Source organism: Macrobrachium rosenbergii, chromosome 56 (assembly GCF_040412425.1).
Source record: "Macrobrachium rosenbergii isolate ZJJX-2024 chromosome 56, ASM4041242v1, whole genome shotgun sequence".
Taxonomy (NCBI): domain Eukaryota; kingdom Metazoa; phylum Arthropoda; class Malacostraca; order Decapoda; family Palaemonidae; genus Macrobrachium; species Macrobrachium rosenbergii.
The window spans coordinates 11,494,396-11,509,301 of NC_089796.1; positions in this window are offsets into that span (position 1 = coordinate 11,494,396).

Consider the following 14,906-nt stretch of genomic DNA (forward strand, 5'->3'; position numbering starts at 1 on the left):
GGTGCATTTGCTACCGTTCTGCTGTAATATATATTTATAAAAAGGGGGCTTAACCATCTTTCGTATGTCATCGCCTATTCTGGCCGCTAAGGGTCCCCGCCGGAGGGCTTAAAGTCGCCTGAAGTGGCTGACGAAAGAGCCAGAAAGGTGAGCTGATGAATCCTAAGTGATAATACACCAACAGGGGATCAGTGGAGAGACAGACACCACTGCCAGTATATAATACTCCTCCTCCTCCTCCTCCTCCTCCTCCTCCCCCTGTCTTATATCTCCTCCCCAAATAACTCTCACCCCATCTCTAAATTCTCTCCTCCCCCCTCCCCACCACCCCACATACAAATATCCGCTTCTCATTCTGATTCGAGAAAATCTGGGTTAAATTGATCGAGTTTTAGTCTGGAGTCGCCCATGGATGATAAAATTAATTCTGCTTTAGATTTTTTTTTATTGTGATTTGTTTTGTGGCTCGAGAACGAACATGAAGCTTCAGATGATTCAAGAAAAGTGTGTAAACTACATCAGATCACTCAAAGAGTGGTCCATTAGTGGAGAGACGTGATTTTTTTTTTTTTTTTAACATTGCAAAGCATTTGACAGGGGTGTTATTACTCCAGTTGTCAAAAATTACTTGTTCTCATTTCGAGTCCAGTCACTGAATGTCATTGAGGGCTTGACTTAAATTTATGTCTGTTATTTAAATAGCCCCTTTTTTGTGAAATTCATTTTAGGCTCTTATATTTATAGACTTTTATTGATATTAGGGTATCACGAATTTCTGTTCGGTGTATCAGATAATCTATTTTTTTCTCTCTCTCTCTCTCTCTCTCTCTCTCTCTCTCTCTCTCTCTCTTTAAGCAATTTGTTGGATAACATCTTAGATTATTATTATTATTATTTATTATTATTATTATTATTATTATTATTAGTATTATTAGTAGTAGTAGTATTAGTAGTAGTAGCAGAAGTAGTAGTTTTTATTGTTGTTCAAAGACCAGTGTCCGGCACAAGAAGGTCGCAGTGCTTGTGAAAATCTGGTAATCATGTAGTAATTATTTTTTTTTTAGAATGTTATTCTTTGTTCAGTTTTTGAAATATCTGATTGCTTGGTCAGTTACCTCTTTCCCTCTCTTAGCAAACTTCTGAATTCTCTTGCTGCTTCTGTATTCCATGATTCCTTAAATTTACTTTATCGATTAGATACCTTCGGTGGTAAGGTCTCACTTTTTTCCTGTTTTATATTTCTTGTGCGATCTATTGTAATCTTCATTTTAATTTTTTTATTTTTTTATTTTACAAAGTTAATGCAAAGGTTGGATTGAAATTAATTTTATCTGTCTACTCTGCTCTAAAATTATTCGTGCGTGCAAAAGATTATTTTTTTCTTCCATACAACTTTGTAGGGCAAATGATATATAAGTGTTTGACTAAATGGCATTCTCAGACATGCTATGCAGCTGTACCTTTGTATAGCTACCAAGAAAAAAAAAACAGAAAAACCTACGGACAGCTATACACAATTTTCGGCAGATTGTTTTTCCTTTTGTTTAATAATATAATAATAAAAAATAATAATAATAATAATATATTAATAATAATAATAATAACTTGCACCTTAAGGTAATAGTGTCCTATACTCTCAACGTATAATAATAATAATAATAATAATAATAATAATAATAATAATAATAATAATAATGATAATAATAATAATAAGCTCTATAAGGTTGTAGTTATTCATTTCAATAACTCCGACAGTACTTTTACCAGTCATTCATACAAGTGGCCAATCTCTTCAGCATATTATCAACTAACACTCATTAACTCCATGGTCATCAACGAACATTTCCGCTGGTGTTTGATCTCCCTAGCATCCATCAACCTGCATATTATTGTAATTAACGAGGCCATACGCAATGGGGTTATAATGGACGCCAACATCTGCAGCTGTTTTGCAGACAAAGGATTATGAAGTCTCGGCTAATTAGGGTAAATTGTTTGCATAATTGAAGGCGCTTAATCCAGGTGTAATTACGCGAAGTGGCTTTCAAAGGTACACTCGGGGGGCGGATGTGGATTCACTGGCCGAAAAATGGCGTGGATATTTATCCAAGGTGCTGTGTTCAATCTTTGTAATCCAAACTTAAAATTATTAGGAAATTTATTCCAGGTGCTGTGTTTAATCTTTGTAATCCAAACTTGAAATTATTAGGAAATTTATCCTAGGTGCTGTGTTTAATCTTTGTGATCCAAACTTAAAATTGTGAGGAAATTTATCTAAGGTGCCACGTTTAATCTTTGTGATCCAAACTTAAAATTATTAGGAAATTTATTCAAGGTGCTGTATTTAATCTTTGTGATCCAAACTTGAAATTATTAGGAAATTTATCCAAGGTGCTGTGTTCAATCTTTGTAATCCAAACTTAAAATTATTAGGAAATTTATGCAAGGTGCTGTGTTTAATCTTTGTGAGCCAAACTTAAAATTATTAGGAAATTTATGCAAGGTGCTGTGTTTAACCTTTGTGATCTAAACTTAAAATTATTAGGAAATTTATCCAAGGTGCTATGTTTAATCCTTCTGGGCCAAATTTCCATTTTTATCAAATTATTACGGTCTACTGCATAGCTGTATAAATCGGCGATAAATTTTGAAATGCATAAAATTCTGTGTGAATGGCTGTCTGAGATGTGCGTTTGCAATTCGAACAGAAGTAAATACGAAATTGTCAACATACCATTGCCTAGAGGGTTACGCAACTTACCGACAATATAAAAGTAAGAGAAATAAACTCTACCACTAAATTGGTGATGAAGACATTATGAGATATAAACGCTTAATTTTTAGTTTTCTATAAAAGAAAACTATTGTGCCGGCTTTGTCTGTCCGTCCGCACTTTTTCTATCCGCCCTCAGATCTTAAAAACTACTGAGGCTTGAGGGCTGCAATCTGTTAATGTTGATCATCCACCCTCCAATCACCAAACATAACAAATTGCAGCCCTTTAGCCTCAGTAGTTTTGATTTTATTTAAGGTTAAAGTTAGCCATAATCGCGCTTCTGGCAACTATATAGAATAGGCCACCACTGGGCCGTGGTTAAAGTTTCATGGGCCGCGGCTCATACACCATTATACCGAGACCACCGAAAGATAGATCTATTTTGGGTGGCCTTGATTATACGCTGTAGCGGCTGTACAGAAAACTCGATTGCGCCGAAGAAACTTCGGCTCATTTTTTACTTGTTTTCTTATTAAAAACTACATAAGAAGTGTTTTTACGAGATGACTGCATAAATCGGTGAAAATTTAGAACAAAATTAAATGGATATTTTTGTTGAATACTGGTACTGTCATAAGACGCATTTTGAATCCGTTTAGAAGTTTATGAGTGTATGACGAATAGGAAAAAACTTATGAACATTTTATTACTTATGTTATTGGAATGTCTATTTCCATACTTGCTTTAGAATCAGATAATTAGAAACTGTTAATTTCAGTGTCAATGATGATGATGTGAAAGTTATGGAAAATGTCCTTTTTGCGTTGCTTAAGAAAAATATCCATTCTAAAATAATTTTTTTATGTAACTGCGTAAATCACTAGGTATATGAAATGACTAAATCACGAACTACAATAACAGTTAAAGGCCAGATCCTTTGATTTGCGGTATATAAAATCTACTAATAAGCCTTAGCTATTACCCTTCCTGTCATTTTTTAAAAAAAGAAAAAAGAAAAATGCATGCCGTTGGGTTTATTGTTGTTGCTTTTACTTGTTTTTTGTGTTAGCATTATATTTGTATTTCCGTTGATGTTTGTATGGTTAATATTGTCGTTGTTGATTAAATACCAAGGTAAAGAAAGGAGTCTGCTTCTGGTGTATATATATATATATATATATATATATATATATATATATATATATATATATATATGTATGTATGTATGTATGTATGTATGTATGTATGTATTATATATGTATGTATGTATAATCGAATCCCACAGGAAAATCTTTGTGATCCAAACTTGAAACTATTAGGAAATTTATCCAAGGTGCTGTGTTCAATCTTTGTAATCCAAACTTTAAAAATTATTAGGAAATTTATCCAAGGAAATTTATCCATGGTGCTGTGGAATTCGCTTATACACTGAAGTCACGTGCATCTACTGTGATTTTTTAAGTATATATATGTATATGTATGTATGTATGAATGCAAAATTTCTTGAGTTTGACACCTGAAATTTTATTATGTATTGAGTAATTACTTGCTTTTCCTACTTACTTATTTTGGAAATTTTGGAAATATTCACATTCTGTATTCACAAATGGACTTGTCTGAGTTTGGTCTCCAGTTCATCTTATCATTCAATAATTAATTCGTTTATTTTGTTTTATTCTTAAAGTATGGTACTTTTGGGCTCTTTTACGCTCGTATTTTACTTTTGTGAGTGCTTCCATTTTTCCTCTTGTCTGGTAATGAAGAAATGGTACTGTATCTTGGAGTTAATGTTGGCAGCAATAATGTTGCAATTTTACATCATATTAGTTTTCTGTAAAAGAAAACTATTGAGATGTCCGTCCTAAGTTTGCTGTCCGCCCTCAGATCTTAAAAACTACTGAGGCTAGAGGGCTACATCAAACATGCCAAATTGCAGCCCTCTAGCCTCAGTAGTTTTGATTTCATTTAAGGTTAAAGTTAGCCATGATCGTGCGTCTGGCACCGCTGTAGGTGCCAACAATTCAGGCCACCACCGGGCCGTGGTTCAAAGTTTCATGGGCCGTGGCTGAGCGTTTCATGCAGTATTATACGCTGTACAGAAAACTCGATTGCACCCAAGAGACTTCGGCGCTTTTGTTACTTGTTTTATATTCCACCACTCTTTTTCAAGTCTTGATTAATTGCCTTTTCAACAGTTTTTATCCTTCGGAAAATATTCCTTAGAAGCGTAACGATATTCTACAATGAACTTAAGATCGTAGTGTGTAAAGTAAGGAAAACGAGTGAAATTAATCATTTTTTTTTTATCGGGGTGAAAGTAACTTATAATATAACTCATTGATTAGTTTCATAATTAACTATTTGTCCAGTTCTGAATTTTCGTTTATTTATATTTTTCCAATTTCGGATCTTTAGAGACTAAATCGTTTTTATTACTTTCCGAATCTGCTGTCCTTTCTCTATCTTTTAATTTTCATTACACCTTTTAATTTGCATTGTATCTTTTAATGTGTATTGTAAATTTTAATTTGCATTGTGCTTTTTGATTTGCACGTACATTTCAGTTTGCATTGTACCTTTTAATTTGAATAGTACCTTTTAATTTGCATTGTACCTTTTAATTTGCAGTGTACCTTTCAATTTTCATCGTACCTTTTAATTTGCATGTACATCTGAATTTGCATATACCTTTAATTTGCATTGTACCTTTCAATTTTCATTGTACCTTTAAATTGCATGTACCTTTGAATTTGCATCTTACCTTAATTTGCATCGTACCTTTTAATTTGCATTGTACGTTTCAAATTTCATTATAATTTACCTTTTAATTAGCATGTACCTTTAAATTTACATTGTACCTTTTAATTTGCATGTACTTTTGAATTTGCATTGTACCTTTTAATTTGCATTGTACCTTTCAATTTTCATTGTGCCTTTTAATTTGCATTGTACGATCTGAGAGCGTTACCCTAATTACTTAGGAGACAGTTTTTGCGTGGTTGTATTCCTTCTCTTCGTATTTAATCTATTTAGAGAAGTCAAATACACGTGTTTACCCCCAGCTTAGTCTTTTCCATACAAAAGCGTCCCTTTCAACTGTTACATCTGTCTAAGATAGTTTTACTGTTTAATTACTGGAATTGTACTTAATTTTTGAAGAGTTTTACTGGTATTTTACTTTATATTTGAAGAGTTTTACTGGAATTTTACTTCATCAAGTTTAAGGTCGTATGTTTCGGTTGGAGGGCAAGGAAACATTAAGACGTTAAACGCAAAGTTTATTTTTAATCAAATGATATTTGCTCTATTATTCATAATGATAATCATGACAATATTAATAGAGAAACAAATCCACAGTTATGTATGTGTACAAATGTATTTAGAAATAAAACCGAACCGAGAGCTTTTGGGAATCTGTACGATTCTCCTTTCAGTTTTAAAAGGGGAATCGTACAATTTCTCGAAAGCTCTCTGTTCATCTTCATTTTTAAATATATTTGTACAGATACATAAATGTAGATTTGTTTCTCCAGTGTAAAGCTCGTGATACTATGAGTATTTTTTTAATAATATTAATTTCCATAAATTGTTGCCTTTATTTTTGTTAGCGTTGCAAATGGAGCAAATGATTTAGTGTAAAGAAAAAGAGGGTGAAGTAATGTGATAAAAGAAGTTCATTCCTTTTATGTAATTGTTATTTTTGTAATAACTGTCCTCATCTGAAGAAAATTTGCACTGAACTTTTCAGTAGTTTTTGCCTGAAATTTGTAATGTTTCATGGTGGTAATCTTTTCCTTTTTTTATTTATTGAACAAGCAATAGATCTTCCGGTGACTCAGAATCTTCTCCACTGAAGTAGATTTTAAATTCAGTTACGAAAACTGTAAAAATTTGGTTACGTTGATCACTGACCAGTTTCTTTTCTTTGTTTTGTAATTCATCATATCCGCCTTTCTTCCCTCTCTTCTTGTTAATTTTTCATGTTCATTTTTTGTATCTTCTGTCTCTCCATATTCTTCTCCATATTCTTTTTTGAGTATTCACTTCTTTTATCACATTACTTTAGCTTCTTTTTCTTTACATTAAATCATTTGCCCCATTTGACCCAAACGGTGACGTACCGATGACATCATCGCATTTCTGTCGCAACTTTGTTCAAAGCTGCAACTTATAATAAGAGCCAATGTAAGTGCCAGGGAAAGTGCCCAACACAAAGCATCGGAAATCGAGGGACTGTTGGATGCCACAGCACTTTGCAAGTGGTTAGATTTGTGTTAACACGTGTTAAACTTAACCTCGGTCTGTAACCATGAAGGTTAAAGTTTGTATATATTTTTAACCACAGCCCGCTGCAAGGTTTCCGTAGCTAAGGTTAACTGACATAGATATGTTTCAGCTTAATTTGAGCAGATATGTGTGTTTGTGTATGTGTGTGTGTACGTTTGTGCACGTTCAGGTGTTAATGTGTTTGTTTATGACCAGAGTCTTGTGTTGTTTCATCTATATACCTGTGTGTATATACACACATTATATATATATATATATATATATATATATATATATATATATATATATATATATATATATATATATATATATATGTGTGTGTGACTGTGTGTGTGTGTGTGTGTGTATGTATAAGTAATCAACACATAGTCTCGTGTGGGACAGAAATAAATTTCAATTGAATGAGCTGGATCGAACCCGATCTTTAACTGTATATTATAGTTGGCAATGCCCTCGCCTTCTCAATTGAAAATGACCTGGGTTCGATCCAGATGTGATATCAATATATTATATATATATATACATACATATATACACACTCACTCATTAACAAATATACAAATGTATATATATATATATGTATATGTATATATATATATATATATATATATATATATATATATATATATATATATATATATATTTGTGTATTTGTTAATGAGAGGGAGTGCGTATGTATGTATAATATATTTAATTGTCTCATGCTTATTACCTAATTTTTAAAATTGCTTTGCTCTTTGAAAAATACTCATGTGAATATATCTTCATGACAGAAGTGTTACCGGACATGTTTTATTGTTTCACAGGTATTTTTTGTTTTACAGAACTGCTACTCTGTAACGAAACGCGCATGCGTGTGATTGTTTGCATGTTTATGAGAATTATATCACTGGTATTTAAGATGTTAGAGACTTTCTATGCTTTAACAAGTATGATCTCAGAAAAATAAAATTGACTCGTATTGTGTTAAATATTGGAATTTATACTGATGTACATTTATATTTATCTATCTTTAAAAAAAAATGTTACCTTAAAGATAGAATCTCTTCTCCAGCAGTTCTGATCTCTTTAATCAACCACTGGGTTATAAGACAACAGCTTTATCAGCTTTATCAAGTGCTTTACTTTGTTAATCAAAGTACTTATCAGAAAAATACAGCAGTAAGTTTTGTCCCGTACCATTCTTTGTTATTGATAAAATGGAGGTTGTGAAGGCAAATTCCGTTTCTTAAAGATGGAAATAATACCATTTTTTGGTCATGGACAAAATGAAAGTTGTGAAGACCAGTTGCATTCCTTTTAGGATGGAATTCAATTAAGAGCCTTTCTTGTCTATTGAATCTTGATAGATAATTGGAATAATTATAATTAAATCTTAATAGATAATTAGAAACACTTGAAACATTTAAGCTTTACGAGAACTTAAGTTTTTGAAATGTATATCCAAGAAAAAGATCTTTTTTTATCATCAATGGATAAAACGTTAATTATCAGAATAACTGCAATCGATATATTAGAAAAATACACTGAAAGGAAGAATAAATTGAAAATAAATTAATTTTTGTTCAATATTCTGTTTCTTCAATATGCTTTGTCTCCCAAGAGATTGCGAGAAAGACGGTTGGGGGGGCCCTTTGCCCTAGGTGAAATTATGGGATTAAATTAAAAGCTAAAATTATTCTTTTGTAAAACCCTCACAAAAAGTGTTTTATCAGTTTTTATTGGATTTTTCCACCTTGCATATTCATTTGGGAATTAATCGAGATAATGATAATGCCGAATTGTTTTTTTTATTAGTTTCTTCATCCTAACTTCAACGTGAGTCAGCTTATTATTATTATTATTATTATTATTATTATTATTATTATTATTATTATTATTATTATAAACTGGGTTTAAGGAGACCACAGATTCACATTCCTGAACTGTCTCTGGGCTCTGCCGAAGTGTTTCATCTTGAATGTAAAAATAGGAGCGAGGACGAGTTAAAGAAGTTGGACAGCCAGGTAGAATAGAAAGAGACAGGTGAAACGGATGAAAAGTGAAGCACAGAAAGTAATGCAGAAACAAATGAATAAATAAATAAAGAAATCCTTTGGCAGGTCCGGGTCCCAGACCCCACACCAAGTCTCTTAATCATTTTGACTTATCATTGGGAAAGGGCCCGTGCTGTCTAAGGCCAACTGCATCTGCACCAAGAACATAAGGTAAAAATAACTGTTTGTGTGCTTTCTGTCTGTACACACACACACAACATATATATATATAATATATATATATATTATATATATATATTTTGTGTATATTTATAATTTATGTATATACACATATATATATATATATATATATATATATATATATATATATATATATATATATATATATATATATATATATATATATATATATTATGCGCGCTTAGAACCCTTATATATATATATATATATATATAATATATATATATATATATATATATATATATATATAATATATATATATATATATATATATATATATATATATATATATATATATATATATATATAATATATGCACCAGAGAGAGAAGAAAGAGGGCCCAATGAATAATTCAAAATAATATTGACGCTAATTTGAATCCCCTTTGTCGCACACATGGAGTGCCTAATCGTCATTCCTGCTTCCTCTTTTATCGACGGCGTTTAATCCTTTCACCGAACCCAATAGCTTAGCACAAGAAAGCCCTGGATAGACTGGATCGAGCGAGGGATTTCTTAACGAATCCAACGGATTTATATCGCCCATTTCCCATTCAGATGCGAGCCACGATATTCACATTAAACAAGGACGGGGTGTTTAGCGGGAAGGTGGGGTTGTCACTCACGCCGCTAGGGGGACGGGCGGGTGGTGGACCGGCTCCCTGCGGCACCCTCCCGTCCCTCCCCAATATAGACTCGCGGGCAGCCACCAGGGTAAATATCAATTAATACACCTTAATACCGGCTCAACATGGCTTAACTCATTTGTATACGCTACTGAACCCTTTGTGCCGGGTTGTTGACGAGTTGTTTCTTTTTCTCGCTCTCTCAGTTTCTTTCGGCTTTGATGATTTCTCTCTCTCTCTCTCTCTCTCTCTCTCTCTCTTACTCTGCTCTCTGGATCTCTCTCTCTCTCTCTCTCTTTTGTTACTGAAACCTGCACGTACTGGATCTCTCTCTCTCTGTTACTGTACAAGTATATACACTTAGCTATACGGCTTCCTCGTATCAGTAGGTAAGTTTATACAAGATATTGGGTGTTGCCTTGCTGTATTATATATATATATATATATATATATATATATATATATTTATATATATATAATATATATATATATATATATATATATATATATATATATATATATATATATATATATATATATATATATATGTATATACATAAGAGGAACAGGCTCTGGAAGCTGTAACCTTCACTGATATAATATTATACTCAGATTGCATTTTTAGAATACGTTGGTAGTTCCTTCCCCATATATATATATATATATATATATATATATATATATATATATATATATATATATATATATATATATGGGAATATGGGGAAGGTGCTACCAACGTAATCTAAAAATGTATATATATATATATATATATATATATATATATATATATATATATTTATACATACATAAGTATGTATATATATATATATATATATGTGTGTGTGTGTGTGTGTGTGTGTGTGTATGTGTTGGCCTGTTTGCCTGTTTGTGTGTATGTATTCACTCAAACCTTATCCTCTTACCCCGGGTTCAGTCTGTAAATTAAATGACCATGCATCTTAATCCTACTTGGGTTTGTGTGTGAAGCCTTCATTTACTTACATTCCACAAGTTTCTTTTGAATGCTAACCATTTCTTGTCCCTTAATTACCTAGCATTACTTAACGTCCTCTAATGATACTAATCCCTGAACACAATCTGTGCCCCGTAGCACACAGGCTTACCAATAGCAAAGCTTACCGGTAGAACAGGCGTACCAACTCAGGTGTATCAAAACCTCAAACTCCTATTTTGAGTCAATGCTTTCGTGTATCCAGCTAACAGCCGTTTACAAACGGTAATGTCGAGTCGTTATTGAAGATGAAAAACGAAGTATTAGAAAAAAAAAGCCGCATAATGGAAAGCAATATCGGTATTCATCGCCCAAACAAAAGGGGATCAGGGACGCAAATAAAGAATATATGAAAAGCGATCAACTCGGTAACGTTTTGTGTAATGAATGCTGTGGCGGTTTGTGGCAACTTTGCCGTCGCCGCCGTCGTCCTCTTGTGAAAAGGGCCGGACGCTGTGACTCTCATTGTTTAAACTGTTTATTGACAAATTGGTCAGGCACCTAGAAAATTGGTTGGGGCATTGTACCAAGCTGAGGGATAGTGGGTAGTGGGGGGAGGGGGGGATATTTAAGCATGATCCAGGACCTCCCCCCTCCCCCCATTTGGATCCCGTAGGCTTAGTTAAGCAGAGACAATAATTCCAGATAAGGGGATAAATGTGTATTTTGGCGGTCAAAAGGGGAGTCGCCTTTGTGCTTTATAAGGCGGCCTCTGATGATGATGAGAGAGATGAAGATGGTCGTGGGACCTTGGATAATGGAATGCGGCCGATGAAAGATAAAGAAGGAAGTGATAGATGGAGTGAGGGGAAGGAGGAGGAGGAGGAGGAGAGGAAAGGGTAGGAGAAGGACCAATAACGAGGGGAAGGTTAGATGATGGGAAAATAAGGCGCCGAAAGGATGGAGGAAGTTGCTCTCCGAAGAGAGGAAGAAAAAAAAATGCTTGTAGGTAAATGAGGAGCAAAATGAGAAGAAAAATGGAGTGCAGTTACAAAGTAATGCAAGAAGAGAACTCAGATACAAAAAAAGTAACGTAAATAGCCTGAAAATATGAAAGGTAGCACAAGTAGATATAAGTTTTAGCAGGTTAGTTTTACGTGATTCCATCTAGTAACAACGTTAAAGCTGTTGAGAACTCCGGTTTAAATAGAACAGCCTTTGAGAGTAATTGAGAAAGTAACTATTAGTTTATTGAGAAAGTAAATATTAGTTTATTCACTTCATTTTATCTTTTCATTTACTCGTTTAATTTGATATCATGACAGTTTTTATTGAAAATCGTCCAGAAAATAATTCTCTCTCTCTCTCTCTCTCTCTCTCTCTCTCTCTCTCTCTCTCTCTCAACATATACAAAAACATATAAGTAACTTGATCAATACCGCTGGTCGCCGAATCAGCGAAGTTTAGCAACGTTGGGTCTGGTCAGGATGTAAGTGGGTGACCAGTAAGAAATTTCGTACTCCATTGCCACATAATTCCTATAAATAACCATGGGATGGGGCATGGGGCTAGCAGCCTCAGCAAAAATACCTTAACATCAACATCCAAAAATACTTTAATAAAAGTTTATATATATAACATCCAACATTCTCCAGAGGAAAAACTGTACTTTCTTATACACAAGTAAATGATAAAATAATAGCATTGCTCAATAGTAATTAAGTATTATATATATATATTCTCTCTATATATATATATATATATATATATATATATATATATATATATATATATATATATATATATATATATATATATAATATATTTACAGAGAGAGAGAGAGAGAGAGAGAGAGAGAGAGAGAGAGAGAATACAGCTAGATTTATAATTTACTTGACTTAATTACTATGAAGCAATGCTACCATTATTATTCACTGAACAAGTTGCACAAACATTGAAACGGAAGACTTAGAAAATAATGAGTAAAAATGTGCATCATAATTGACCAATAATAAGTACAGACATGATTACCGAATGAGTAAGAAAGCACAGACAATGTTTCAGTCCAATAGGATGGTAAAGAATTAGCTTCCGCTTAGTAAAGAAGTATAAGTGTAATTACCCTAAAGTTTAAGGAAAAGTTCAGACAATTGTCCCTTTTGCAAAGATGTGTAGACATAATTAACTTATGATTAAGAAAGTATAGACATAATTACCTAATAATTCAAGAAAGAGACGTAATTACACAGTAATTAAGCAACAACAGACATAACTGCAAGATAGTTAAGAAAGTACAGACATAATTACCCAATAATTAAGAACGTAAAGATATGTTTACACAACAATTAAGAAAGTACTGATATTACTTGATAATTAAGAAAGTACAGATAATTACTCGAAAATTAAGAAAGTACAAACATAATTACCCAGTAATTAATCAAATAGACATAATTACCCAATAATTAAGAAAGTACCGACATAATTACCCAATAATTAAGAAACTAGACATAATTACCCAATAATTAAGTACAGACATAATAACCCAATAATTAAGAAACTAGACATAATTACCCAATAAGTAAGAAAGTACAGACATAATTATCCAATAATTAAGGAACTAGACATAATCACCCAATAATTAAGAAAGTACAAACATAATTACCCAATAATTAAGAAAGTACAGACACAATTACCAAACAATTAAGAAATTACAGACATAATTACCCAGTAATTAAGAAAGTACAGACATAATCACGTAGTAATTAAAGAGAGTACAAGCATAACTTCACAGTCATTCCGAAACTATAGACATAATTACCCAATAATTAAGAAAGTACAGACATAATTGCCCAGTGATTAACTCATTTAGAAAAGACTACAAACAAAGCAGTAGCGCCCCTTAGGGGGAATAATGATTGTTTAGGGGTGGATGGCAAGGGAGGGAGGTTTTAGGGGTTGGGGGAAGGGGAATGCAGGGAAGGTGAAGACTGAAGAGGGGGGAGGGAGGGAGGGGTGAGGATGGAAGAGGAGGTGGGGGGAGGGGGAAGAGCTGCTGCTTGGGTTTCTTCAATAGGAACGTTGTTTATTAGTGGGGCTCATTTTCTGCTTATTAAACTGGGCTATACACGGTGGGAGGGCCGAATGTCAGACATCTCTCTCTCTCTCTCTCTCTCTCTCTCTCTCTCTCTCTCTCTCTCTCTCTCTCTCTCTCTCGTGGAAAATACACAATGTGACGTATTTTACCAATGTTCACTTACGCGTTATTGCGCATTTTGTTGACTGAAATTATGCTGTACGTATATGTGTATGTCTGTGTTCAAGACCTTTGAAGGGTCAGAGATATGATTCTCAGTGTAATAATCCGTCTATATGATTTGTGTTTGAGTAATGATCAGTTTTCATACGGAAATACCGGACGATTTCTGTCAAGTTCTGCAGGATGCGATTTCCTTAATTAACCAGAGATATATATCTGGACTGGATAACCCAAGAAAAACGCAGTAGGCTCAGTTGTTTTCAGTGATTTTTATAAATGTTTGCTTTGAACTGAAGATGTTTATTGTTTCTGAGCTTAGTAAGCTAAACGACCTTGAATTTGTGTTGATAAATGGGGCTTCGAATTTAGTTAATTGAATAGTTGAAGTTGATTTAGAAATCATGGCGATTGATTTTGATTCCTGTATGTAATTTAGCGTTGCAACAACTGTGGCCATAGACAAACAAGTAAAATTTGCGCCGAAGTTTCTTCGGCGCAATCGAGTTGTTTGTACAGCGTATAATCAAGGCCACCGAAAACAGATCTATCTTTCGGTGCTCTCGGCATAATGGTGTATGAGTCGCGGCCCATGACTTCAACCACCGGCCGGTGATGGCCTGTCCTATGTCGTTGCCAGACGCACGATCATGGGTAACTTTAACCTTAAATAGAATAAAAACTACTGAGTCTAGCGGGCTGTAATTTGGTATGTTTGATGACTGGAGGGTGGATGATCAACATACCAATTTGCAACCCTCTAGCCTAAGTAATTTTTAAGATCTAAGGGCGGAAAGAAAAAGTGCGGAAGGACAGACAAAGCCGGCGCAAGA